Raw genomic sequence first — 27,880 nt, 5'->3', positions numbered from 1 at the left:
ATACTACCTCTTCTTTATCCAGTCAACTGTCGATGAACATTTAGGCTGTTTCCATGTCTTGGCTATTGTAAATAGTGCTGGCTATGAACATTGGTGTGCAGGTGTCATCCTGAAGTAGGGTTCGTTCTGGATATATGCCGAGGAACGTGATTCCTGGGTCATGTGTTAAGTCTATTCCTAGGCTTTTGCGGAATTTCCATCTTGTCTTCAACAGTGGCTACACCAAATTGCATTGCCACCAGCAGTGAAGGACAGTTCCCTTTTCTCCACAGCCACTCTAACATTTTTCATTTGTGGATTTTTGAATGATGGCCATTCTGACTGGTGTAAGGTGATACCTCACTGTAGTTTTGATTTTCATTTCTCTGATTATAAGTGATATTGAGCATTTTGTGATGTGCCTTTTGATCATTTGTATGTCTTCCTAGGAGAATTGCTTGTTTAGATTTTCTCCCCATTTTTGGATTGCGTTGTTCATTTTCTCTTATTCAGTTGGATGAGCTGCTTATATACTTTGAAGATCAAGCCTTTGTCTGTTTCATATGCAAATTATTTTCCCATTCCGTATGTTGACTTTTTGTTTTACTTCCAGTTTCTGTACTGTGCAGAAGCTTGTAAGTTTCATTAGGTCTCATTTGTTTTTTCTTGCTTTTATTTCTTCTGTAAGAAAATTTTCGAGAATTGTCAGATAATATTTTGCCTATATTTTCCTCAAGGAGTTTTATTGTATCTTGAAGTATGTTTAAGTCTTTGATCCATTCTTATTACATTTTTGTGTGTGGTGTTCTAGCTTTATTGGGAGTACTCTAGCTTCATTGATTTACATGCTGCTTTCCAGTTTTCACAACACCAGTTGCTGAAGTGTCTGTCTCAAATCCATTGTATTTTCTTGCCACCTTTGTCGAAGATTAATTGACCAAAAGTGTGTGGGTTTATTTCTGGGCTCTCTATTCTGTTCCATTGGCCTATATGTATGTTTTCCTACCGATTCAGTGCTGTCATGTTGACTGTAGCTCTATATTATTATATGAATCATTAGCATAAAGAAATGTCACTGATTTTTGAATCTTAATCTTGTAACCTGCTACCTTGCTGAATACTTTGATCAGCTTTAGTAGTTTTTGTCCGGATCTTGCAGGGTTTTCTATATATAATAACATATTACCTGCATATAGTAAGACTTTTACCTCTTCCTTTCAAATTTGCATCCCTTTTACTTCTCTCTCTTGTTTGATGGCTGTTTCTAGGTATTCCAAGTCTATCTTGAGTTGGAGTGGAGACAGTGTGCATCCTTGTCTTGTCCAAGATTTTAGTGGGAAGGTTTAAATTTCCTCACAATTGATTACTATGCTAGCTGTAGGTTAGTTGTCTGTAGCTTTCATGATGATTAGTTATGTTCCCTCTATGCCCACTTTGGTGAGAGATTTTATCATACGTGGGTGTTGAATTTTATCAAATGCTTTTCCTGCATCTATTGAGATGACCATGTTGCTTTGGTCCTTTCTCTTGTTGATGTGCTGTATTACATTTTTTGACTTGTATACGTTGAACTACCCCTGTGTCCCAGGCATGATCTCTACTTGGTCATGAAGTATAATCTTTTTTCTGTGTTTGGATTCTATTTGCTAGTATTTTGGTGAGGATTTTGGCTTCTGTGTTCATCAGTGATATTGGCCTATGATTCTCTTGTTTGGTAGTGTCTTTGCCTGGTTGTGGTTTCAGGGTGATTGTGGCTTCATAGAATGACTTTGGGAGTATTCCTTCCTTTTCAATCCTCTGGAAGAGTTTAAGAAGCACTGGTATGAGTTCTTCTTTGTATGTTTGGTTGAATTCCTCACTGAATCTGTCCGGTCCTGGACTGCTATTTGTAGGGAGGTTTTATATTGCTTTTTTGATTCAATTTCTGGTGCTCTGCTTGTTCAAGGGGTACGTTTCTTCTTGATTCATCCTTGGTGGACAGTATGTGTTCAGAAAATTGTCCATTTCCTGTAGGTTATCGAGTTAGTTTCCATAAACTTTTCATAATATTCTCATATGATATTCTTTATTTTTATTTTATTTGTTGTAATTTCTCCTTTCTCCTATCTTATTTTGTTAATTTTTGCTCTCTCTCTTTTCTTCTTTTTGAGTTTGGACAGAGGATGTTCGGTTTTCCTTACTTTTATAAAAAAACAGCTTTTGGACTGGTGATATTTTTCCTATGGTTTTGTCAATCTCTATTATATTTATTTCCTCACCAATATTTATAATTTCCTTCCTTCTGCTGCCTTTTGTTGTTTTTTGTTTTTCTTTTTCTAGTTCATTCTGCTGGTGGGTTCAATTGTTTATTTGTGATTGTTCTTCTTTTATGAGGAAAGCCTTTACTGCTGTAAACTCCCCTCTCAGCACTGCTTTGCATGTGTCCCATAAATTTTCTTTGGTTTTGCTTTCATGTTCTTTTGTCTCAAGGAACTTTTCCATTTCAGCTTTAATTTCTTCCTTGACGCATTTGTTTTTCAATAACATATTGTTTAATCTCCATGTTTTACTTTTGTTCTCCTTTGTTTCTCTGTTGTTGATGTCTAGCTTCATGGTTGTGTGGTCAGTAAAGATGCTTGAGGTAATTTCTATCTTCTTAAAATTGCTGAGATTTCTTTTGTTCCCACCTATATCATGAAATCTGGTAAATGTCCCATGTGCACTTGGAAAGAATGTATATACTATATTTTTGGGGGTGCAATGCTCTGAAAATATCCACCAAGTGTAATATTTCTATTGTATTATTTAACTTCTCTTTTGCCTAATTTATTTTCTGTCTGGATGATCTGTCCAGTTATGTTAATGCTGTGATGAAATCTCCAACTATTATTAGGTTCCCATCACTATCCCCCTTTATATCTGTTAGTAATTACTTTATGTACATAGGTGCTCCTCTATTTGCTGCATATGTACTAACAAGTGTTCTATCCTCATCTTGTATCACTCCTTCAATCATTATAAAGTGTTCTTTATCTTTCTTTATGGTCTTTGTTTTAAAGACTGTTTTGTCAGAAATCAGTACTGCGACACCTGTCTTTTTGGCTTTTCCATTTGTATGGAATACCTTTTCCATCCTTTCTCTCTCAATGTATATGTGTCCTTCTCACTGAAGTGGATCTCTTGTATGCAGCATATTGAAAGTTCTTGTTTTATTATCCACCCTGCCACTCTATGACTTTGACTGGAGCATTTAGTCCATTAACATTTATAATAATCGATGATATGTTTGTATTTATTGCTAATTTGACCTTATCTTTGCAGTTGATTTGGTATTTCCTCTTTGTTCATTTCATCTTCCTTTTATGGTTTGGTCATTTTCCTTTGAAATATCATGGAATTTATTTAGTTTTAGTGACACCCTGATAAGTTTTTGTCTTGTTGTTACCCTTTTATATAAGTCTTTTAGACCATTATTATAACAGATTTTATTAAACTGATAATAACATGATCTCAAAACCGTCCTACCGATAACAAAAATTTTTAAAAAGAAAGACCAAAAAAAAAAAATTCTCTATTTTCCTGCCTCCTTCTCCCTCTTTCAATGATTTGTATGTCTTTTTTTTTAATTTTGTGTTTATTTTATTTATAATTCATGAGTTATCACTTTTCCAGCTGTGAGATTCTCATTTCTGTATCATCCTGCTACTTTTCTTTTTAGAGTAGACATTTAAATATTTCTTTTAGTATGGGTACAGTGTTACTAAACCCGTGTAGCATTTTGTTGTCTGTGAAAACCTTTATGTCTCTTTCTACCATTAAGTATAGCCTTTCTGGTTAAATTATCCTAGGGTATATCATTTTTTTCATTCAATACTCTGAATATATCTTGCCACTTCCTTATGTCCTGTAGTATTTGTGTAGTGAAATCAGCTGGGAGCCTTATGGGGATTCCCTTGTAACTCATTCTTTGCTTTTCCCTTTCTTCCTTCAGGATCATTTCTTTATCCTTGACTCTGGCCATTTAATTATATGTCTTGGTGTGGATGTATTTGGGTTCTCCCTGTTTGGGACACTCTGAGCTTCCTGTACATCAATATTTGATTCCTTATATATGTTTGGGAAGTTCTCAGTCATGATTTCTTCAAACACCTTTGCAATCCCCTTTGAACTTTCCTCCCCTTCTGGAACTTCTATCATGCCAAGTTTGGCATGCTTTATATTATCACATAGGTCCCTTATGCTTTTTTCATTTGTTTCTCGTTGTTTCTCTTGTAGCTCTTCTGAATGGGTGCTTTCTTTTGTACTGTCTTCTAAGTCACTAATTCATTCCTCTGCATTATCTAGTCAACTTTGTGACACATTTAGATTTTTCCTTATCTCAGTCAAAGAGTTTACCTATTCTAATCAGCTCTTCTTTATAGATTTCATTTCATTTTTGACATATTTTATATCTCTAAACATTATCTTTTATTTCCTTCAGTAATTTGATCACTCCTTTTTAAGAATCTTGATCAAGTAAGCTATCGATGTCTATTTCACTGATCATCCTTTCAGGGGATTTCTCTTGTTCTTTTAATTGTGAATGGCTTCTCTGCTTCTTCATCTTGTTCCTACCTCTCTGGCACTGTGGTTTATGGAGTAAGAGATATCTACTGTGGTCCTAAGGGAGTTCCTCTACCTAGTGTCTACGTAGTAATACAACTTAGAAAAGAGAAAAAAGAGAGAGAGAGACAAGGAATTTTAAAGAAGGGGAAATAAATTTTTGAAGACATTGTATAATGCATAATAGAAGAGCAAGTTGAAGCAGGGTGATGAAAAATAATAATAATAAAAATATTTTTTAAATATTTCAAAGGGTGAAAATAGGGGTATGTATAATTCCCAAAGAAGTGAAAATTTTAGGGTAACAGAAAATGGAACAGGTAAAAACAGATTAAAACAACGAGGTGGTCTGTGTCCTCCTGGAGACTGTGTTCATTTAATGTGAATTCTTTCTGTATTCATCCTATTTTGGAAGCTCATCTTCCTGTTTTCAGAGGCCCTCCACTGTAGCCCTCAACTGTGCCGCTCCCAGTGCTTGTCGGCAAGCAGATCGCTCCTACCCCAAACACTGCGTCTGGAGCAGATCTCTTTACTTTGGGCTGGCTTGTCACTGCCCCTCCTGATGCTGCAGTGAGATGTTGCAGGCTGACCAGGCAGGAGTGGGCATCATGCTCTCTCCTAGCACCATGGACAGGGGCTGCATTGCAGCAGAAAAGTTTGGGGCCACACGCCCCCTCAGGTTGCCAGTCACTCTGCTGCCCTGTGCCACTCTACGGTCCGCCTCGTGTTTGCACACCAGAAGTGGGATCAGGGAAGACTGAGGAACATCCGTGTCCCTGGTCTGGCCCATAATCCAGCTCCTTGTTTGCCTTGGTGAAGCAAGTTCTCTGAGGAACCAGGACAGAAATATCCTAACTGTCTCAGGCTGTAGAGAAGTCTTCTTCAGGACGTTCAGGCTGTTAAGTACTTAATAATGAATGCAGATATTGCCCCTGCTGCTGCCTGGGTGCAAAGCACCAGAGGGTATGGTGGCTGTGTCTGAGCCCCAGCTCTCTTCACCTAGAAACTTTTGTGGATATTCAGACATGGTTATGCACCCTTCCACCCACAGGGCATATCTGCCCTGTTGTTTTATAGAGGGCCCAGGTTGTTCTGCCCTGTACACCTACAGCAATGACACACAGTTCCCTCCATTCCCCTGGACTGCCTCAGTGCAGCCATTCCCAACTTCCACCCAGCTCGTGCAGCATGGACCTGCCCCCAGCTTCCGGGTTGCATCTTGGCCTGGGTGTCTGTGCCTGTTTAACTTAGTTGTGTCAATCAACTAATACTCTGTACAGATCCAAGCCTTGGAGGCTCCCCCTCTGTCCTGCCAAAAACTCAGTTGGAGAGGGGTGACCCAGTGAATGAGAGCCAGTCATCTTTGCATCTCCCTCCCTGTGGGACCTGTTCCACTCTGTTTTGCCTTTTCTTCTTTCTTTCTTCCTTTTCTCCTACCAGATTTTATGCATCTTTACCTATTCAAGAGGACAATTTTCTGCAAGATTTCTACAGGTTCTCTGGTTAGCTGAGTGGGTCTATGGATGTGTGTCTTGGTGCATTTGTGGGAAAGGGTGAATATCGAGCATCCTTCTACTCCACCATCTTGGCCAACACCCCCAGAATGTCTCACTTTATGGTGGAAGATAAACACAGCCTTGAAATAGATGGAAGAGGTATTTCATGCAAATGATAAGATAGTGCAAAATGCAATGCTCCACTCATACAAAATATGTTGCAAATTAAGGGCCACAATGAAAGATGTATATGAGACTATATAATGAAAAAGAGATCAATATAAAAATAGAGTATTACACTCATTAATTTATATATAGACCCAACACCATAGATAATAAGAATATAAAGAAATATTAGTAGACATGAAGGAATCATTTGATTATAAAACAATAATAGTAGATGAATTTAACGCCTCACTATTCTGATAGCCAGATCATCCAGAAAGAATATCTGTAAGGAAATAGAGGTCTCAATATTATATTAGATCATTTGAACCTAACTGGGTTATTGGACACTGCATCAGAGAAGCAGAACACATAAAATTTCAAGTGTGCACAGGATATTATCTAAGGAATTAACCACAAATTATGTCATGAAAAGTGCCTCAGGAACTTTAAGCAAATAGATATTACAGCAAGTATTTTTCCATACACATAATCATGAAATAATGCATCAACTCTAGAAAGAAGGAAAGGAAATGCACAAACATGTGATTAAACCACATGCTTTAAAATAATAAAATAAAACAAGGTCAATGAATAAATTAAAGAGGTAATAATATCATACGTATAGACAAATTACAATGAAAACACAGCTTCATAAAATGTATGGGATACAGCAGAGACAAAACTATGAGGGAAGCTTAGAACAATTAAGGCCTTCTACAAAGAAGAAAAATCTCACACAATGGGCCAAACATACCACCAAACAACTAGAAATAAGAACAAACAAATCCCAAAGGCATTAGAATGAGAAATCTTTAATTAGTAGGTTGAAAATAAATGAAATATAAATCAAAAAATTAGTTGAAATTCCTATAAACATGAGCTAATTTTTTCTTAAAAATATTAACACACTGGTAAGCATTTAGCCAGGCTTTTCAAGAAATACACAGAGTGGACCGAAACAAAATAAGAAATGAAACAGTGGAAATAATATCTTTTATTACAGAAATGCAAAAAAAGATTATGAAAGCACTATGAGCAGTTATGTGACAACCAATTGGATGACCTAAAAGTAATGGACACATTTCTAGATACGTGCAGACTACCAACACTGAATAAAGAGAAAACAGAAAACTTGAAAAGAGCAATCAGTATTAGTTCAATAAAATATATAATTTTAAAAACACGCCAGGGACAAAATGCTTGGATGCCTTCACTAAAACCTCTTTCCCCCCAACTATTTCAAAAAATGAAGGAGGAAGGACAATTTCCAATGTTATTCTATGAGGCCACCATTACCCTGATAACAAATCCAAAGACACAACAAAGAAAAAATGAAAATGAAAAGCCAATATCCTTGATGAATATACATTCAAAAATCCTCAAAAGAACATCAGCAAATTAATCCAGCAATACATAGAAAGGATTATACACGATGACCAGTTGGATTCCTTTCAGAGTCACAAGGATGGGGTTCAACATACACAACTCCATCAGCGTGACACTTATCTAATAAAGGAAGAAAAAATTCCACAGGACCTTGTCAATACAGAGAGAAAAAGGATTTGACACAATTCAACATACATTCATGACCAGAACTCTCACGAAAGTGAGTATAATGGGAACATCTCTCAGCATAGTAAAGGCCATTTATAGCAAATTATAGTACTCAGGGTTATAAGCTGAAAGCCTCCTGGGTAAATTCGGGAACAAGACAAGGACTCCTATTCTCACCCCTTCTTTTCCATAATAATACAATAAAGGAAAAGGGAAAGAAAAAGAAGTAAAGGAAACACAAAATGGAAAGAAAGAAGCAAAATTATCACCAATAATGATGGCATAACAATCTACACAGATAGTCCTAAGGGCCCCACACTGACTGTTATAAATAATAAATAATTTCAGCAAGGGAGCAGGGTACAAGATTAATGTAAAGAAGTCTCTTGCATTTCTACACATTACACATGAGATATCCTAAAATGGACGTTGAAAGAAATACTATATAAAATCCCATTCCCTGGAATATCTTAGAATAAATGTAACCACATATGTGAAAGATCTACACACTAAAAATTATAAAAAATTAACAAAGTATTTAAAAATGATTCAAAGAAATGGAAAGATGTCTTCTGCTCTTGGATTGAAAGAGTTCATATTGTTAGCATGGCCGTACTACACAAAGAAACCTACAGATTTAGTGCAAATAATGTTATGAAGTTGTAGAATTTTCCAAAGAAGCAGAAAAAATAACTCTAAGTTTTATATTAAATCATTAAAAATTGCCAAAATGATCTTTAAAAAACAACAAATCTGGAGATACAACCCTCCCAGGTACCTTACTCTACTACAAACCTACAGTAATAAAAACACCATGGCATTGGCACAAAGATATAATCAATAAAACAGAGAACCTAGAAACAATTCCACACACCTATGAGCAATGAATCTATGATAAAAAAAAGGCAAAAGTATACAATGGAGGAAAGACACTCTCGTCAATGGGTGGTGTTGGGAAAGCTGGACATCTACATGCAAAACAGTGAAATGAGAGCATTCCCTGACATCATATACAAAAATAAACTGCAAGTGTATTAATGACCTAAATGTAAGACCTGATAGTATAAAACTGCTAGAAGTGAATATAGGTGATACCCTATTGGATATATATCATAGGGATATTTTCTTTTATCAGTCTCCTTGGCAAAAGAAATAAAAGCAAGAATAAGCAAGTGAGACCTAAACAAACTTGAAAACTTCTGCACAGCTAAGGACACAATGAATGAAATGAAAACACTGCTTGTGTAATTGGAGAACATTTTGGCAAACAATGCAAGTGACCAGGGTTTAATAGATGTAGGTTAATAGATGTAACATGGATTTAGGTTACACAACTCAATTTGAAAAGCAAAATCCCAATCAAAAATAAGAGCATAGTAACTGAGTTAATAATTTTCCAAAGAAAACTTACAGATGAGTAATGGTCAGGTGATAAAAATGCTCAACTTTGCTAATTATTAGGTTATTGCAAATCAAAACCACAATGAGGTAACACTTCACACTGGTCAACCGGCTATTATCAAAAAGTCTACAAATGGAAAGTGTTGGAGACGATGTGGAGGTAAGAAATCTCTTGTATACACTTTGTAGGAATGTAAATTGATAAAGCTTCTATGGAAAACAGTATTCAGATTTCTTTAAAACCTAAAACAGAACTACCATATGAAACACTAATTCCTCTCCTAGGAAAAATCTGGGGAAAGATCCCTAAATTGAGAAGAACCAATGTTCACAACAGCACTGTTATTATCATGCAAGACTGGGAAGGAATCCAAGGGTCCACAGTAGAGTATGGACTTAAGAAGATATGATGATTCTATAAATATGCAATGGAATATTAGTCAGCCATGAGAAAGTATAACACATTGCTATTTCAGCATCCTGAATGGACTTAGTAAATATTGTGCTTAGTGAAGAAACTTAGACAAAGACACAAGTATGTAATATAATTTATATGTGGAATTTTAAGAATAACATATATCTATGTACATCTATCTATAGATATCTATTGATAGATGACAGATAAATAGAAGGATAGATACACAGACACATGGTAGATAGATAAATAGATAGGCAGATAGATTGATTGATAGAGACATGGAAGATAGATAGACAGACTAGATAGGAAGGACTGAAACAGAATGAAAGATATGGAAAAAATTTATGTTTACCAAAGTGGAAGGGAAGGACAATTTTATGGTACGATATTGAGAGATATAATGTAGTATATATAAAGGAGAGAAGCAACAATATAATCTGTATAGATCAGGGAATTATTCACAATAACTTACAATAATTGAATGTTAAAAGTATTGTAATAATTTATAATGCAATATAATCCACAAAGATGTTAGAATCTCTATGCTGTACATCTGAAACTACACAATATAGCACATCTAATATACTTCAAATAAAAATAAAACATCTCATGTATAATTTAGTCCTTTTTCCACTGATAGCAGTTTCCTTTAATATTGATTTATTTTTACTCATTATCTTTTATGATTACTCTCTCAAATAATTTCTTTTACTCTTGTGAACATGTTACCAGTTTGATGTATATATATTTATTGCCCCTGATTTCCAATTTTTCTCTCTTTAATCCATAAAGTATAGTAGCATTTAAGAACATACCCAAAGAAACAGTTGCAAATTTCTCGTGGTGTCTGCTTAGCATTTTGTTCGTTTTGCATATTTTGGCCTTTTTAAATTTATTAGAAGAGCTCTTTTCTGAACCCCGTGTAAGGTGTCTCAGTTTTATTTTTTTTCATCTCATTCAGGATTTGTTTGTCTGGTAAAGTATTTTCACTTTGTATCTAAGTGATAACTGTGCAAGGTAGAGTATTCTTGGGTGAGAGATTTCTTCTATCAGTAGTTTGAAAATGCCATTTAATTTACCGTTGGCCGATGTTTTCTGCTGAGAAATCTGCTGAAAGTCTAATGGGTTTCCTTTGTAGCTTATCATAACATTTGTTGGCTGCCTTTAAAATTTTACTGTCATTGAATGGCCAATTTGCATATGAGGTATCTTGAAGGAGTTCTCTTTGCCTTAAAGTTATTGGTGTTTTGTTGGCACATGGACTTCTATATCAGTTCCTTACACAGGTTCAGGAAGTTATCAACTATTACTTCTTTAAATAAACCATCAGCTAACTTCTAATTTTCTTCTCCCTCCAGGATTTCACTCTAAAGTGCATTTCCTGAAGAAGTCTGATGGCTAATGTAGAATTTCCTCACTTTTTAATATCTTGTATCTCTGCGCTCCTCTATCATTTTTAGTTTTGTAATGGTGAGTTTGCTAAACTCACTTCCACAAAGGCAGTCTGCTCCCAATGCTTCCTGTTGCATGCTTCATCTCAGATATTAACTTCATCTGGTCCTCCAATAACGCTTGGATAATTTTTAGTTCCAGTCTCTTTGGTAATGTATTACTTATCAGCATTTAATTTATTGATAAACTCACTAAACTGCTATCTGAGTTTTGTTTTTGTATTGAGTTACTGTATGACACCTATTTGGATTCTCTATTAATTTTATGGCAATATACCATGACTATAAGTTTGTTTGCTGCAGGGTTGACATTGTGTGTGTGTGTGCGTGTGTGTATTTGTGTGTTTCTTTGTCTGTTTCGGTGTCTATGCCTGTGTATCTATGTGTGTGCGTGCTGTATAATGTTACTGTGATTGGTCATGATCTAGGTAAATTATTGCTCTGATGACACTAAATAATAGTTTTGGAGTTGGAGCCCTTGCTTTTGTTTTCTGGTAGTTTGCAATATTGCACAATTTTTGGTTTTATTTACCTGAGCTACCTCTGATAATATTTCAAAATGGCACTTTCCAGTCTCTACAGTCTGCATAAAAGATGTGTTTTCATTGTCACTTCTTAGAATTCTCTGGTAGTTAATGCCACTGCTGTCACTGGTATGGTGAACCCTTCCTTTTATCTGATATCCCTTGAGACTCAGTTTATACATTGAGGAAATGTGTAAAGACAGGTGGGTATTTGGAATCAGGCAAGTGCCTTTCCCATATCCAATTTTGCAAGATAACTTGTCTCCACCAACTGAATGGGGAGTTAGGTCAGTGTCATGAATGTCTGAGTGTCTGAAGGATGGAATTTCTTTCTCCATTGTGGCTCCCTCCAAGTTACCTGTGACCATGATTGCTGGTGCAGTTGGATGCCGAAGCTGTGTGAACCAATGAGACTCTGTTTCTCCTGGGTTCTCTAAGCCTGTGGGCTCAGACACCCTAGTCAGTGGGCCTTGGTTGCAGGCACCTAAACTGCTCTTCCCTCAGTTGAGCCTCCTTTATGTGTTTTAGCCCACCAAACTTCAGCTTTACACATTCTTTCTGGAGTATTGTTTTGTGTTGTAGTTATTTTTGTTGAGATGTGAACTTTTTACTGACTGTAAATTTAAGGGGAGAGACAAAAATAGTTTAAACATATGTCACTTTTGTCAAAGTATATATTTTTCATTTAAAAGCTTAAATACTAATTAGGACACTATAAGAACAGTAAAGAAAGTGAACAAATCACCTCCCTTAATGTCATATTACTACAAAATATTTTTATTTTCCTGGGTTATTTTGTTCATTGTTTTTCCCACATGCATGAACATTTTACTAAAATATATGCCTATAATCTCTTTAAAATCATTTAAATTATTAAAATATTTCTCTGTGCTGAAAATATAACCCTGATGCTTCTCTAATTTACAACTGGTAGCTTGCATATTTCTGTCTTCACCATCCTTCTTGCCTGTCCTGAAACAAAACCACTACTAGGTGCACTGCACTTATATAAGTGATTCTGTTCCTGTTTCTTTATGATTATTTCTCTTATATCTTTAGTTTCCTCATATAAGTGATAACTTACAGTGTTTCTCTCCGTATGACTTATTTTCATATGTACAACACTCTTTGGGTCCAGTCACATTTTTTCAAATGGAAGAAATTTATTTTTTGATATGTCAATGACTAAATATTTATTATGTTATCTATATCTCACATCTACTTCAGCCAATCATATGTTGATGGGCAGTTGAGTTGTGCATCTATCGTTGGCTATTTTAAATGAAGATGTTAAGAACAATGGGGGTAATATATCCTTTAAAGTTAATGTTTTCATGTTTTTACAGATTTATGTCAAAAACTGGAATTGCTGCAACATATATTGCTTCTATTTATAGTTTTCTGTTCACTGTTTACACTTTTATAATAGTGGGTTCATCAATTTATGTTTCCACCAACAGTGTACCTGGGTTCCCTTTTATCGACATTCTTATTAATGTTTGTCATTTGAAGTCTTTTTAAATAGCCATTTTGGTTGCTGTGGATCATATTTCATTCTGGTTTTGACTTAAGGTTTCCTAATGAATAGCAACGTTATGTTTCTTTTTATGTGAATGTAAATCATCCTCATATCTGATTTTGAAAATTTTCCATGAAGATCCTTAAAATGTTGAGGCCTGTGTTTTAAAATATTGGGACTAATTTGGTACATATATATTATGGATATTAACACCTTTTTGTTCTCATTGACTGAAATTATTCCTTCTATTCTGTGTGTTGTCATATGTCTTGTAGAAGGTTTCCTTTACACTGCAAAAGCTTTGGCACTTCACACATATACAAGAAGTAGAAACCCTGTATCATGTAGTACATCTAATTTCTCCTACGTAAACTTAAAACTATTATTGATAATTTTCCTTTCCTTTTCTTTTTTTACTTAGGAGACAGATCACCAATAAATATTGGTATGATTAATCTCAAAGTCAATTCTTCTCATGTTTTTGATCAGAAATTGTATAGTTTCAGGTTTTACAATTAGGAAATTGATCCATTTTTATCTTATTTTGTATTCTATGGAATGAAGTGCTCATACGTCTTCCTTTTACTTGAACTGTCCAGTTTTCCCAGAATTACTTGTTGAAGAGACTGCCTTTTTTCCATTGTATACTCTTGCCTCCTTTATTGTAGACTAATTGACCATATGTGTGTGAGTTAATTTTCGAACTCTTTATTTTGTTCCAGTGATTTATGTGTCTCTTTTAGTGATATATTTTGATGTTTTGATTACTGTAGCTTTGTAGTACATTATAAACACAGGGAGGATAATACCTACAGCGTTGTTCATTTTTCAATGATAATTTTAGAAAATTTGGTTCTTTCCTATTTTTGTATAAATATTATTTTTCTCCTTGTTTTGAGAAGAAATGTATGGATTCTGTGAGAATAGAAATTTAGTAAATGTAAAAACCTAACAAAAATAGTAAAATGTGGAGGACAAATCATACAATATTAAACAACTAATGGATTGCAGTAAAAATCAAAGGAAATATATATACAGAAAAATGACAACAGAAACAAAGTCCATGGGGTATAGCAAAAGCAGTATTAATAGGGATGCTTATAGCAAAATAATCCCACTTATACAAATAAGAAATATCTCTCCCTTATAACATAATCTTACAAACAAATGATGTAGCAAAATAAGAATAAAATTGTTAGTAGAAGGAAAGACAGCTGAAAGGTCAGAACATAAATAAATAAAATAATGATTAAAAATAGAAACATTCAATCAAACTAAGTAATGGCTTTTGAAAGATAAATAAAATTGATAAACTTTAACCAGACTCATGAGAAAAAAAGAGTACAGATTAATAAGCTCAGAAATAAATGAGAAGTTACAGCTTATATCAAAGAAATACAAATCATCATAAGAAGATATAAGAAATTATATGTAAATAAAATGGAAACACTAGAAGAAATATACAATTTCTGAGAAAGACATAATCTCCAGAATGGAATGAGAAATAGAAAATATGAACAGATTTCCACTAATGAAATTGAATAAATAATTAAACAAAATCTCCCAAGAAACACAATTCCAGGCCTAGACAACTTCACAGGTGAATTTTGCCAAACATTTAGAGAAGAGCTATCACCTATACTTCTCTGAGAATTTCAAAAATTTGCAGACAAAGGAAGGCTTCCTACCCCAACTTTCTGTATCACACTACTACTAAAACTGGAACAAATACCTCAAAAAATTACAGATAAACTACTACCAATAAGCATTGATGTAAAATCATCACTGAAATGTTAGCAAAGCAAAAAATACATTAACAGGATTATATATTATGATAAAGTCAATTTTAATCCAGGGATGCAAAATTGATTCACTACCTACAAATTAATCAGTATGATACACCACACTACAAATTAAAGTATAAAAATTATATAGTCACATTAATAGAGTCATAAAATTTTTTGACAATTCATCAACTATTTAAGATTATATTTCTCCTCAAATTGGGCATGAGGAAACATACCTCAACACAGTTAATGTCATATATGACAAGAACTCAGCTAACATGACCCTCACTGCTTAAAAGTTGAAAGCATCTCCTGTAAGAGCAGTAAGAAGACAAGAATGCTCACTCTTACCACTTTTATTCAGTATAGTATTGGAAATTCTAGTCATAGCTATCCAAAATAAATGGAAATATAATATAGCTAATTTAGAATAGGAGTAAAAGTATCTGTATGCAGATGACAAACTTTAAACAGAAATCCTATAGATTGCACCTCAAAACTACTAGGGCTTATCAATGCATTTGGTAAAATTTCAGAATGTAAAATTAACATACAGAAATCTTGCATTTCTGTACACAAACAACAAGCTAACAGATAGAGAAAGTGAGGGAATTCTCTCATTTACAGTTGCATTACAAAAATCAAAAGCTAGAAATACATCCATCCAAGGAGGTAAAAGTCCTGTACACAGAAAACTATAAAATATTTATGACAGAAATTGAAGACAATGCAAACACATGAAAGGTTATACTGTGTTCATTAATGAGGAAAAATATATTGTTTAAATGACAGTACTAGCCAAGAAAATACATTAATTAAATTCAGTGCCTATCAAAATACCAAGGGCATTTTCTGAATTTACAATAAAGAATTCTAAAATTTACATGTAAACACAAAAGTGTTGAAATCACAAAAAAAAGAAAAGAAAAGAAGAGAAAACAAACAATAAACAGAATCATATTTGACAAAGAAGAAAGAGGATGTATCATTTTCCCTTATTTGAAACTATAATACAAAGCTACAGTAATAAAACTAATATGGTAGTGCACACAAAAAAGAAAATAATTTAACACAAAGAATGTCTGAAAATGAAATCAGACAGTTATGGTCATTTAGCCCATTACAAAAATTGAATATACAGTGGGGAAAGTTAGTCAACAGGCATAAGAAACTGGTAAACATCAATAACCATCAGAAAAATGCAAGTCCAAAACACAAAAAGATTTTATGTCAGTCCTGTCAGAATGAATATTATCAAAAACGATACCAAAGATAATTGTTGGTGAGGATGTAACAAAAAAAACCCTGATGCACTGCTGAAGTGAATGTAAATTTGTGCTGCCACTGTGGAAAACACTATGCAGTTTTATCTAAAAATAAAGAATGAAATATCATCCAATATTTCCATATCTGGATACTTATTTCAAGAAAATAAAAACAATAACTAGAAAAGATAAATTCAAACATATATTCACTGCAGCATTATTTACAATAGAGAGGATATAGAAGCAAATTTATTGTTCATCAATAGATGATGGATAAAGAAAATTTGTGTTTATAGTATATATATCTACAAATCTATATTTTTATTTTTATATATTATAGACTTATCTATATTTATATATATATAAATATATATATATATATATGCACAACCACAGATAAAAATACAATGGGTTATTACTCAGCCATAAAAAGAATAACTTCTTAATTTGCAACAAATGGGTAGACCAAGATGGTATTATGCTAAGTGAAATAAGTCAGAAACAGAATGAAAAATGCTGTATGATTTTACTCATATTTGGAATTTAAGAGAAATGAACATACCACAACAGAAAAGGAGATATAGATATACAAAGAAACAGGTTGTTCACAAGATGGAGGGAAATGGTGTGAGGAAAAAGAAATACTTGACGAAAATTAAGAGAGAAAATTTTCCAGTTGCAAATTTAATGAGTCAGGGGCAAGAAATGTGCTATATGGGGAATAGTATATAACTATGAAATATCTTTAAATAGCAACATATCATAACTAAATATATTCCAGTGATCAGTTTGAAATGTACTACAAATAGAAAAAAGCACGTTGTTTAAGAGGAACTAAAACAGTTTATAGATTAAAGTACACTTCAAAAACAAACATAGTTTTAGAAAAAAATTAGATTTGTAGCTAACAGAGGCAGGGGTTTAGAAAGGAGTTTTGATTAATGCACTTAAAAGCTACCAATCGCCAGTCGTAAAATATATGTGTCCTAGGGATGCTCCATAGTAACATGAAAATTACAATTAATACTGCTTTATGTTACATATCAATGTTGTTAAGGGAGTAGACCCTAAGTTTTCTCATCACAACCAAAAGGCAAATTGTATCTCTTTAATATTGTATATAAATGAGATAATGAATTCTCCCTAAAGTTGCTATGATATTTTTTTCATGATACTTGTAAATCAAATCACTATCCTGTGCACCTAAACTTACACAATATTCTACATCAATTATATTTCAATAGAAGCAGAAGGAAAAATGGAAAGTCTATATTCACATATTCCCATGTCATTTCTCATGATTGCTTCTGCAGCAAGTAAACTTGAGTCATGATATACTTATCCTAGATAAGATACTCATAAATAAGTGATTCTAATAAATTATACATAAAGATACTAACAAAGTTAGTGTTTTACAATGCCTTTAAATTTCTTCATGTTAACAGCCCACTGCTTCTGTAGGCATCAAAATTTCACACTGTGTATTCATCTGAGATTAGGGAATGGATACAAATTTAAAACTGGCTGCTCTTGCTGTGAGTGATAAAATTCACTGTCTCTGACTGATGGTCTCATCTCCCCGACAGCATCTGTAAGAAATGAACATGCAAGGTTGCTAAAAATCTCATCATGGTAAAATCTCAGAACTCCTAAAATTCTTAACTGTTTTCCAATGGGAATGCAATACTGACAAAAGACTTGATTTTGGAAAACAATGTGGTGTTTTCTCATGGTTGCATTAGGGGATGTGAGGATAATCCCTGAGATCCACAACAAAAATTCTTGCTCATGTGCTGGGCAAAGAAGTGTAAAAGATCTGCATTATTAGGACTGAGGACGGCTTTCAAAATGTTGTCTATGCTCACTCTATTCCAGGTAGTACAAGGAAAATAGGTAATTGCAATTTCTAGGTGAACAGGAGTAAGTCAGTGGTTCACTCTCTTTAAATTAGTCAAGGGGTGATCAAAGCCAAAATAAGATGTATCAACAATAAGAAATAGAAGAAAATAGAAATTAGACATAAGCTTAAATTAAAAAGGAGACACAGTCCTGTGCTGGGCTCTGAGGACTGGAGAATTTATATGCATCAGTCAAATTCAAGGGTTCAGTGGCTAGGCCCAAGCATCAGCTTGGGATTCAATGAATATTTAACAATTAGTATACTGGGAGAAATATAATATTCCTCTCCCTGATCGGAAGAAAATCAGGTGGCTCAATGAAACTCTTAATTCACAGAGATTCTGCCAGATGCAGAATAATAATTCACTGATGACTCTATTAAGACATACTTAGTTACTGCTTATAATCCATCATCACACACATACACAGTGGTAGACAGATTTGTAGTATTTAGTGGGAAGAGTTCTGTGGGCAGAGCTCAGAGAATAGTTTTCAAAGTATCAGCCAACTTTTGTACTTTTGCCAATAGTCAAGCTTTTCCCAGGTAGAGAACTACAGTTGGGCAAACAATATTCTTGTTTAGGAAATCTAATTTTGAAGGTATACTGTAGCTTTTGACTTTTCAGTATAAAATCTTGTTCAGAAGATCACGGTAAGACCCACTGTCTGATAAGGGAGCTGGAAACTAGCTGCTGAACCAGCCCATCTGAACCCCAGACTGCTAATGTAAGCAAAAACATAGCCACCATCAGAGTTGAGCTGACAAACTTAAAAGCTTGATATTTCTGTTATAGGAACAACCACTGTTGTCCAGGCACAGATCTCCTGCTGCAAGTGATCTCTTTTCTTCACTTGGTAAAGGACATATTGGTGGGATGTTGCAAGAGCTTTCCCTGGCCCATTTGCCCTTTCTGCAGATAATCAAAATTTTCTTCACAACTGGTGACATATTTTCAGGAGTCAATGTTGCCATTCCAGTCTTATCAGCTGACAATTTCTGCATGATTATGAGCAGAAGCCTTAGACACCCTGACGTTGCCTACAATTTTTCCAGGATTTCAGGGCATTTCACATTCTGAAAATGATTCACTTTTTATTTTAAATTAATGGGAAATAGTCAAAGTCTGCAATGAATATTATATATTTCCTAATATCTGCAGAAATTTGGTACTCATGCATTTGTACAAATTTATAATTCCACCACCCTCACATCTTTCTAGTCCACACATTTTAGATTGCAATTTGATTACTGAATATGACCACCCCAACCAAGGATCTAGTACCTCTTAGATACTATCTGTGTTAAGGTTAGAAGGGGCACATGTTATGTGGTTTGCATAAACCTGCATTAAACGTTTGCAATAGCACTGTCTCTTCTGGACAAAGCTCTGATTCTAAGAAGTAACTTAATTAGAAGTCATTATAGTTATTAGTATGGGGAAGTGAATCAGCTATTTTGGTTTGGGAGGTTGATGAAGACACAGGAAAAAATCCAGCAAATATGAATGGAATGCTTTAACCCTCTGGAGGCATGAATTAAGAAGAAAATAATATTTTGTCTCCTGTACGTACCTCCACATACTATCTTGAGTGACTAGTCCTTGGGCTAAGAAAAGAGTTAGATTGTGGTGAAGAGTAAAGACCATAATGAAATAGTTTGAAAACCATGAGAGATTTGTTGTTTCAGGAAAGTAGATTTTGCTTAAAGTAAACATGTATTTTTCATTCACTAAATTCTAAAATGCATCCTGTGGCATGTGCTGTGCTTACTGTGCTGGTATCCAAGCTAGACAAGTAAAGGCGGATAGTCAGAAAACATCTGAAGGAGGTAGTTTCTGTACTGAGGCTGGCAAAGTCTAAGTAGGTAAAAGGAGGACACCCAAAGGCCAAGGGTGAGCTGGATCAAAAGTGGTGAGGTAGCAGCTAACACAGTTGACAAGCATTTGCCTGGATGTATCTCAAGATACAGTGAAACATAAAGATATACCAAGGAAGGCAGATGCCAGATGTAGAAAGAAATGACTAAACAAAGTTGATTTTGTGGGCTTAGAGTTGGAAAGGCATTAAGAGCCACCAAGACGACATAAGTTTGCCTTTGGCTGGAAAATAAATGCAAAATAAAGTATCGACTAGAAAATATAGTGTAGATTCTTGAGGGCAAAAATTAAAGCACCAATTGGAATGCTTTGAGAACAACACAAAGAAGACCATAAAAAAAATTACTTCTTAAATTCTACCACATGCTAAATGTGCCATCTGAGACTACATCATGTGACCTTTATGATTCCAGGGATGAAATAATAGAGACCATGAACCCTGGGCTGGTTCCTGCATTTATCTTCTGTTTCAACCCATCCTGACTTAACACTTTTAATACTTACCAGGGTGAACCAGAAACCACTTTGTACTTTTCCCTCTCTCCATGTTTTAGTCTTTTTCCAAATTCTTCCATTTTCTCTTCTTTCTTACAAGAAGTTATCTAAATTAACTCCCATATTGTTCCATTAAATGATCGTGTAAATCAAATATCTCTTTTTTCTTTAAATAGTAACTAAGTCTCCCATTTAACTCTTAACACTGTTTAAAAAAAAAGATTAATACAGGTACACATCTATGTTTATTGTTCAAATAAGAAAATTGCAGATAGTTGTCGACATTTGCCAACATCAGTTTTAATCTTTGTTATCTTGCATAATCTTGTAGTCCTTTGGTAAATCAGTTGTAATTAGGATGTCATTCATAAACTGCAGATGGCTGATGAGTTGGCCTTGAAAGAGAGGTAGCTGATGTATCAGCTATCACTGTTATTGGAAACCGTGGGTTGCTCACAGGTTAAAGTTTACAAAAACGACCTTCATTTGCAGATATGTTGTGATATCTTTTTGGAAAAGTATAAGGCTCCACCATCAGTCCAAATAATTCCTCTGTATGGGAGAGACGATTCGGTACTGAGAATTACAAATTGTAGTTGTAATGGAGTTAACCACACGGTCATTTGTTTCATTGTAGCTGCTTTGAATGTGCCTGTGGACTATGGTAAACTGATTTAAAATAGCTCGTTGATCCACTGCACTTTGTTATGATGGTCTAAATGAAATTGACGATGGAGGAGAAAAATCACCTCTGATCGGGGTAGTTTTATCACCAAATATGTGGCTAGTAGAGGGCTTTCTTATTAGAGGCATGTTTAAATTTGCAGACGGTCAAAATGCACTTTCTCCACTAGTGTCAGCCACAAAACCTGAAATGCGATTATCCACAATACACCCTGCTTTATAGTGCTTCTTGTTGAAATCTTCAGCCAATGAAGACACCAGAGAGGAATTTTTAATCCCAACTCTTCTTTTTATTCTCACTAAAAGCTGGGGACAGCCTCGTTTAAAATTTGGATTATAATAGAAATGCAGCTACAACCAAAGGAGAAATATTTTAGTAATATTTTAAACCAAAATACAAGTCTAGAATAAGCCTAACCTATAAAAGCTCAGATTCCACGTTTTCTATGCAAAGATAATATCATCAAAATATGAACATTACTGACAATTTTTTTGAAGTTCCTTATTTGGAAACTACACATTTAAATAGTATACTCATCAAATTTAAGAAGTTAGCAATTGCAGTAACGGTGAATGCCACTTTTTAAAAGCAGCTTTAATACCTTTATTAAGATTTCTGGAAAGATTCAAAGTTGCAAGCGAAGTTTCTCATAATATTGACTACTTAATGTACTGTCCTCATTTTTTAGAAAAAGTAAAGGATTTTAGCCTTAGCAGTTTTATAAAATTTTCAAAATCTAGCTTTATATTTATATTACCATTGATTGATAAACAAAATAAAATTTTATATATAAGTTACCAAGTGGTAACTAAAATTTCTGAATACTTTGCTTAAAAGAGAGACTCCTTTTTCTTCAGCCAGAAAGTCAGCTAGACAAGCAGAAGTTTGAAAATTCTGTCGCACTTTCTTAACCCATAATGGTAAAGCTGTCTAAGTAAACTTTTCATACTTCCAGTTTCAAATATTCTGAAAGGAGCCTTTCTTTCCAAAACTTCCTCCTTAAAGACACCTTCATCAATCACAATGAAAGATCCATTATCTTCCAACCAGATGGATTTAAATTGGTCACTCCCAGGCATTTTCAAGAGTTTTTTTGGAAATGTCAGAGAATGAAAATGAATATCTTAATCTGGTTCAGAGACACAATGTGTGTTACATGGTGTTTAAAACAAGGATTCTAAAGACAAAGTCTAGAAAGCATTTTCTTCAAACATAGACCTCACGTCCAAGTCCCCAGAGAATGTTTGATCACACAATAGAGATCTACCAGAGTTTCCTGAACCAGTTGTTCCATCTTTACAAGACACATCTTGAATTTCTGAAGAAATATGTGCCATCTCAAATAACTTTTTCTACAGCTACTTTTCTAATCTGCATGATTTTGTGCAATGCAGCTTAAAATGCTGCTTTGGCAGGCCTGCACAGATAAATTGCTGGACCTTCACAATGTTTCTCAACTTGAGTAGCTGTGACATCACAAAACGACTGGTCTCCCAGCAACTCAAGTGCAACATTCAGCCAGTGTTTATTTCTCATTCATCCAGTTAAAATGAAACATATTGGATACTTATTTTTATAGTGTGATTTGCAAATATTTTCCCCATAAAATCTTTTTAAACAATTAAATATTTGGGTCTATGAAATAAAACCAATCTCCATTCATTTGTCCACAAATTTATAACAGATTTGAGAACAGAGTATAAATAATGCAGAAAATGTATAAAATAATTTTTAAGTTTTGTAATTTACAGTGAAATTTGTGTAAAACCTGTACAGAAATGTATAACTATTTCATCATCATTTGTAATTAAAGTGAAATATAATTTGATTTGGAAATGGAAATAGGTATTTATATGTGTATTTTAGAATAAGTAGCTCTATATGCAAAACATGAGAAGAATAAATATCAGTTTATTTGGTATGGTTATATATAAATGGTTAATATATATGAAATAAAATTAGATTAAAATAATGATTCAAATTGAAGATATCCCAAAGGGTGGAATTTTTTTTTAATTTGTAGTTCAGTTCTGTAAGTGAAACAAATGTAATTTAATATTCTACATTAAAATTTCAAAAGAGACAATCATATTGTATATTTGTAAATGTTTATTTTTGCCATTCTATCACTCAGAGGTTTATCATTCCCTAGAAGTAATAAATTTTCTTGACATCTTTATAATCCATACTCTTGGGGTTTCTGTTAAGTGTTCCAAAATGATGTTGATATATAAACTTATGCACAAGATCCTGGGTTCAGTAAGCATTGCCTCCATTAAGGGACAAAGAAACAAACAATCAAAAAACAAAGATATAACAGTATATGTAGGTTGGGGTGGAAGAGACCAGGTAAAATATTTTAGGAAGCAATACTTTTCTCAGTCCTGAAACAGTTGAAATTGTTAGTATAATACGGCATTTTAAGGCAAGTGTCTTGTGCACTAATTGTAAATAATAGCTATGTTCTGTATCAGTAAACTGTAGTTAATCCAGTTCTACCAAATATTATATTCTTTATTAAGAAATAAATTCCTTTAAACATACGCCAATTCAAAATCAGTGATAAAATTTTTAAATAAATAAATGTACCCTCAAGCTACAATGTAAATTTTTCTTTCACTATGTGTAAATTCCCTTCTAAATAAATGTTAGCAACCTGAATTCATTGCATATTATAAGTATTATAAACTATAGTTAAGTTGGATTTAGTCCTGATACATAAATATTATTTAACTTACACAAATGAATATATGTGATATCATCCCTTTAAAAAACAAAGAATTCAAAAATAACAATCTCAAAATATGTAGGAAAATTATAGACAGGTCTGATCTTAACATCCTTATAAAAATATCCTTAAATTCGCTCTAGATAGAATGTAACTAAGTATAATAAAAGCCATATATGAAAACCCATGATTTATTTCAATTTCAATGTTAACTTACAGGAAGGTACAGTAATAAGAAAAAGAAGCTCATTTTCACAAATACTAAATTACACTACTAGAAGTCCTAGCCAGAATATCTAGTAAAGAAAAAACATAAAATTCATCCAACTTGTAATAAAGTGAAGTTTTTAGATAACATAATTATGAATATATAGAAAACTCCATAGACTCCTCCAGTGACTGAAATAATGAACAAGCTTAGTAAACTTGCAGAATACAAAATCAATCCACAAATATCCATTGCATTTTTGTATAGTAAAAACACAGTATCAGAAAGAGAAATTAGGAAAACCATTGTGTGTAAATTGATACCAAAAAGAATAAAAAAGGAATAAATTTGATAAGTGAAACAAAAATTCTAAACATAGATCTATATATTACAGGTACAAGAAATATAAATAAACAAAATAAAGAGAAAGATATTCTGTGCTGATGGATTGTATAAAATATGAAGAAATATTCTACTCTATCTTTCACATGTTCAAACTCCCCAGCAGTAATTATTGAGGAGAATGTCTTTTCTTAATTTTATACTCATGCATCCTTTTCCATGGGTTATTTGATCATAGGTGTGAGGGATTATATATGGTTTTTCTATTCTCTTCTATTAATTGGTGTCTGCTTTTGAGCCAGTATCATGTTGTTTTAATTATTAAAGTTTTGTAGGACTTCTTAACATCAGAGAATTTTAACCATTAGATTTAATACTCTTTTTCAGGATTATTTTGGCAGCTCAAGATCTTTGTTGTTTTAAAATTATTTGTTCTATTTATTGGAAATATCTCATGGGTATTTTCACATGAATCACACTAAATGTAGGTTGCATTGGGTACTATGTTTTTTTCAACCACATTGTTTCACATCATTAACATAAGAGATCATTTCATTTCTTTGGATCAGTTTTAATTTCCTTTATCAATGTTTTCTGTTTTTTAACATATAGGTTTTCACCATGTTTGTTAACTTCATTTATAGGTGTTCTTTATATATATACAATTATATACATATTTGTAAACTCGTTTAGTACACAAGTAGAGCAAGCAGAATGCAGTGGCAAGACATATTCAAAGTCCTGAATGAAAGAAAGCTGTAATCTAAGATGCTTTATCAAGCAAGGCTAACTTTTAGAATAGGAGAGATAAATAACTTCCACACAAGCAAATACTTAAAGAATTTAGTAAGAGAAAGAGAAATACAGAAAGATCTACTCTAAATAAAAAAGAAGCAGGATGCTATAGAAAAGAGAAAGGCATAATTAGAAAGGCAATATCTGCAATGGCTTACAACAGAATAAATATGATGTTGTAAAAAAGGACATCAAAATTTTTAAAAGTCACAGAGTGAAACAGGAAAATACAGAGTGTTTTCTTCTTGTTTCTGTTCTCTGTAGGATGGGTTTGAGTTTGTATTCTTATCGGTTAAAATAAACATATTTAGTACTGGCCAATATACATACAAAACAAGATACCATAAGTCAAAAGCTTACAATGAAGTCACAAAGACAAATAGAAACCAAGGTAATAAAAGAAAACTTATCAAGCCATAAAAAAAAAGAAATGAACAAAAAGAAAATACCAAATCAACTGGAGAAAGAAGTTCAATATGGAAATAAACACCAGTCTATCAATAATTACCACAAATGTTAATGGACTTAGTGCTTCAATCAAAAGATATATATTGTCAGATGTGATAACATAACAAGACCCTACATTATGAAGCCTAGAAAAGACCCACTTTAGTAAGAGGAACACACATCCATTTATATTCAGAAGGTGGAAAAATATACTCCATGCAAATACAAATGACAAGAAAGCTGGACTAGCAGTTCTGATTTCACAAAAAGAGACTTTACAAAAAAGGCCATAGAGAAAGATAAACAAGGACATAATTTAATGATTAAAGGAGCAAATCAAAATAAGGGTATTACACCTATTAATATATATGCAGTCAATATAGGAGCACATAAATAAATAAAGAAAATACTAATAGATAAAAATAGAGAAATCCCTGGGAATACAATAAAAATAGGAGACTGTAACTCCCCATTACAATCACTGGACTGGTCTTTCACAAAGAAAATTAAAAAGGGAACATAGATAATAAAATAAATTATAAAATAATTGGAGATGCTTGATATTTTCAAAACAGTACTTCTCCCCAAAATAGTATATACATTCTTTTCCTGTGCACAAGGAACATTTTCTATGAAAGATTATGTACTCAGGTACTCAAGAAGCCTCCACATGTTAAGAAGATAAAAATTATTTCAAGCATCTTTTCTGAGTATAATACCATGAAACAAGAAATCCACCACAGAAATACAGGGAGAAAAAATGACAGCATCCTGATTAAAAAACATGGTACTAAAACAAGGGGGAGAGATGATGAAGTAAAGAAGAAATTAAAAAATACCTTGGGAAATATGACAAAACACTACACAAAGTCTCTGGAATACTGTTAAAGCTGGCTTAAGAGGGAAGTTCATAGTGACAAGGCCCTCCTCAAACAAGAGGTAGAATTTCAAATAAATAATCAATCGTTCTGTGTAAAGTAATCAAGAAAAGGAGAGCAAACAAAACCAAAAGTCAACAGAAAGACTGAAAATATAAAGATCAAGAAGAAATAATTGAAATAGAGTTTAAAAAATAGAAAAAAAAATCAATCAATTTATTTTTTGAAAGGGTAAACAAAATTGACAAACCTCTGGACAGGCTCACCAACAAGAAAAGAGAGAGAACAGAAATAATATTAAAAATGAAAATGGATAAACTTCAAAGGGTACAACAAATTTACCAAATATCATAAGGGAATACCATGAGCAATTGTATGGAAACGAACTGGATAACCAGGAAGAAATGGAGAAGTTTTTAGAAACATTCAGCCCACCAATGTTGCATCAAGGAGAAGTTAGCCATTTGAACAAACAGATCACCAGAAATGGAATAGAATTATCAATAAAATAAAAAATCTCTGCAAACAAAATTCAAACCCAAATAGCTTCACTGGGGAATTTGACCAAACATACTAAGAAAAATCCATACCAGTCCTCCTCAATCTCTTCCAAAAGACTGATATGGAGAGAGTACTCCCAAACTCACACCATAAGGCCAACATCAACCTGATACTAAAACCAGACAAAGACACTACCCCAAAAAGAAGACTATAGGTCAGTATCATTGATAAACGTAGAAGTAAAAGTCCTTGAGAAATTATTAACAAACAGAATCCAAAAGCATTTAAAAATAAGATCATGAACCATGGACAAGTTAGATTCATCCCAGGAACACAAGGATAGTTTAACATATGCAAATCAATCAATCAATTGTGATACACCATATCAACAGAAGAGAAGACAAAAAAGATGTTCATCTCAGTAGATGCAGAAAAAGCAATTGTTTACATTTAACACCTATTTGCAATGAAAGTTCTTATCACAGTGGGCATAGAGGGACCATACCTCAACATAATGAAACCTATTTATGACAAATATATAGCCAGCATAATAATGGTGAAAACCTGGAACTGTTCCCACAAAAATCTGAGACAAGACAAGGATCCCCATTCCCACAATTTCAATTCAATATAGTCTTGGAATTCCTAGCCACAACAAGCAGACAAGAAAAAGAAATAAAAGGATTCAGACTGGAAAAGAAGAGGTAAAATTGTCATGATATGCAGACATGACACTATATATAGAAATTGCAAAAGCTTCACAAAGAATACGTAGGCTAAAAAAGGAAATGGGCAAGGTAGCCAGAGTAATGTACAAAAACCAATTACATTTCTTTACACTACCATTGAATCAACAGGAAAATAAACTATAGTAACAACCCC

The sequence above is a fragment of the Vicugna pacos genome, unplaced genomic scaffold (assembly GCF_048564905.1).
Source record: "Vicugna pacos unplaced genomic scaffold, VicPac4 scaffold_19, whole genome shotgun sequence".
Classification (NCBI taxonomy): Eukaryota; Metazoa; Chordata; class Mammalia; order Artiodactyla; family Camelidae; genus Vicugna; species Vicugna pacos.
Note: the sequence above shows the minus strand (reverse complement) of the source record.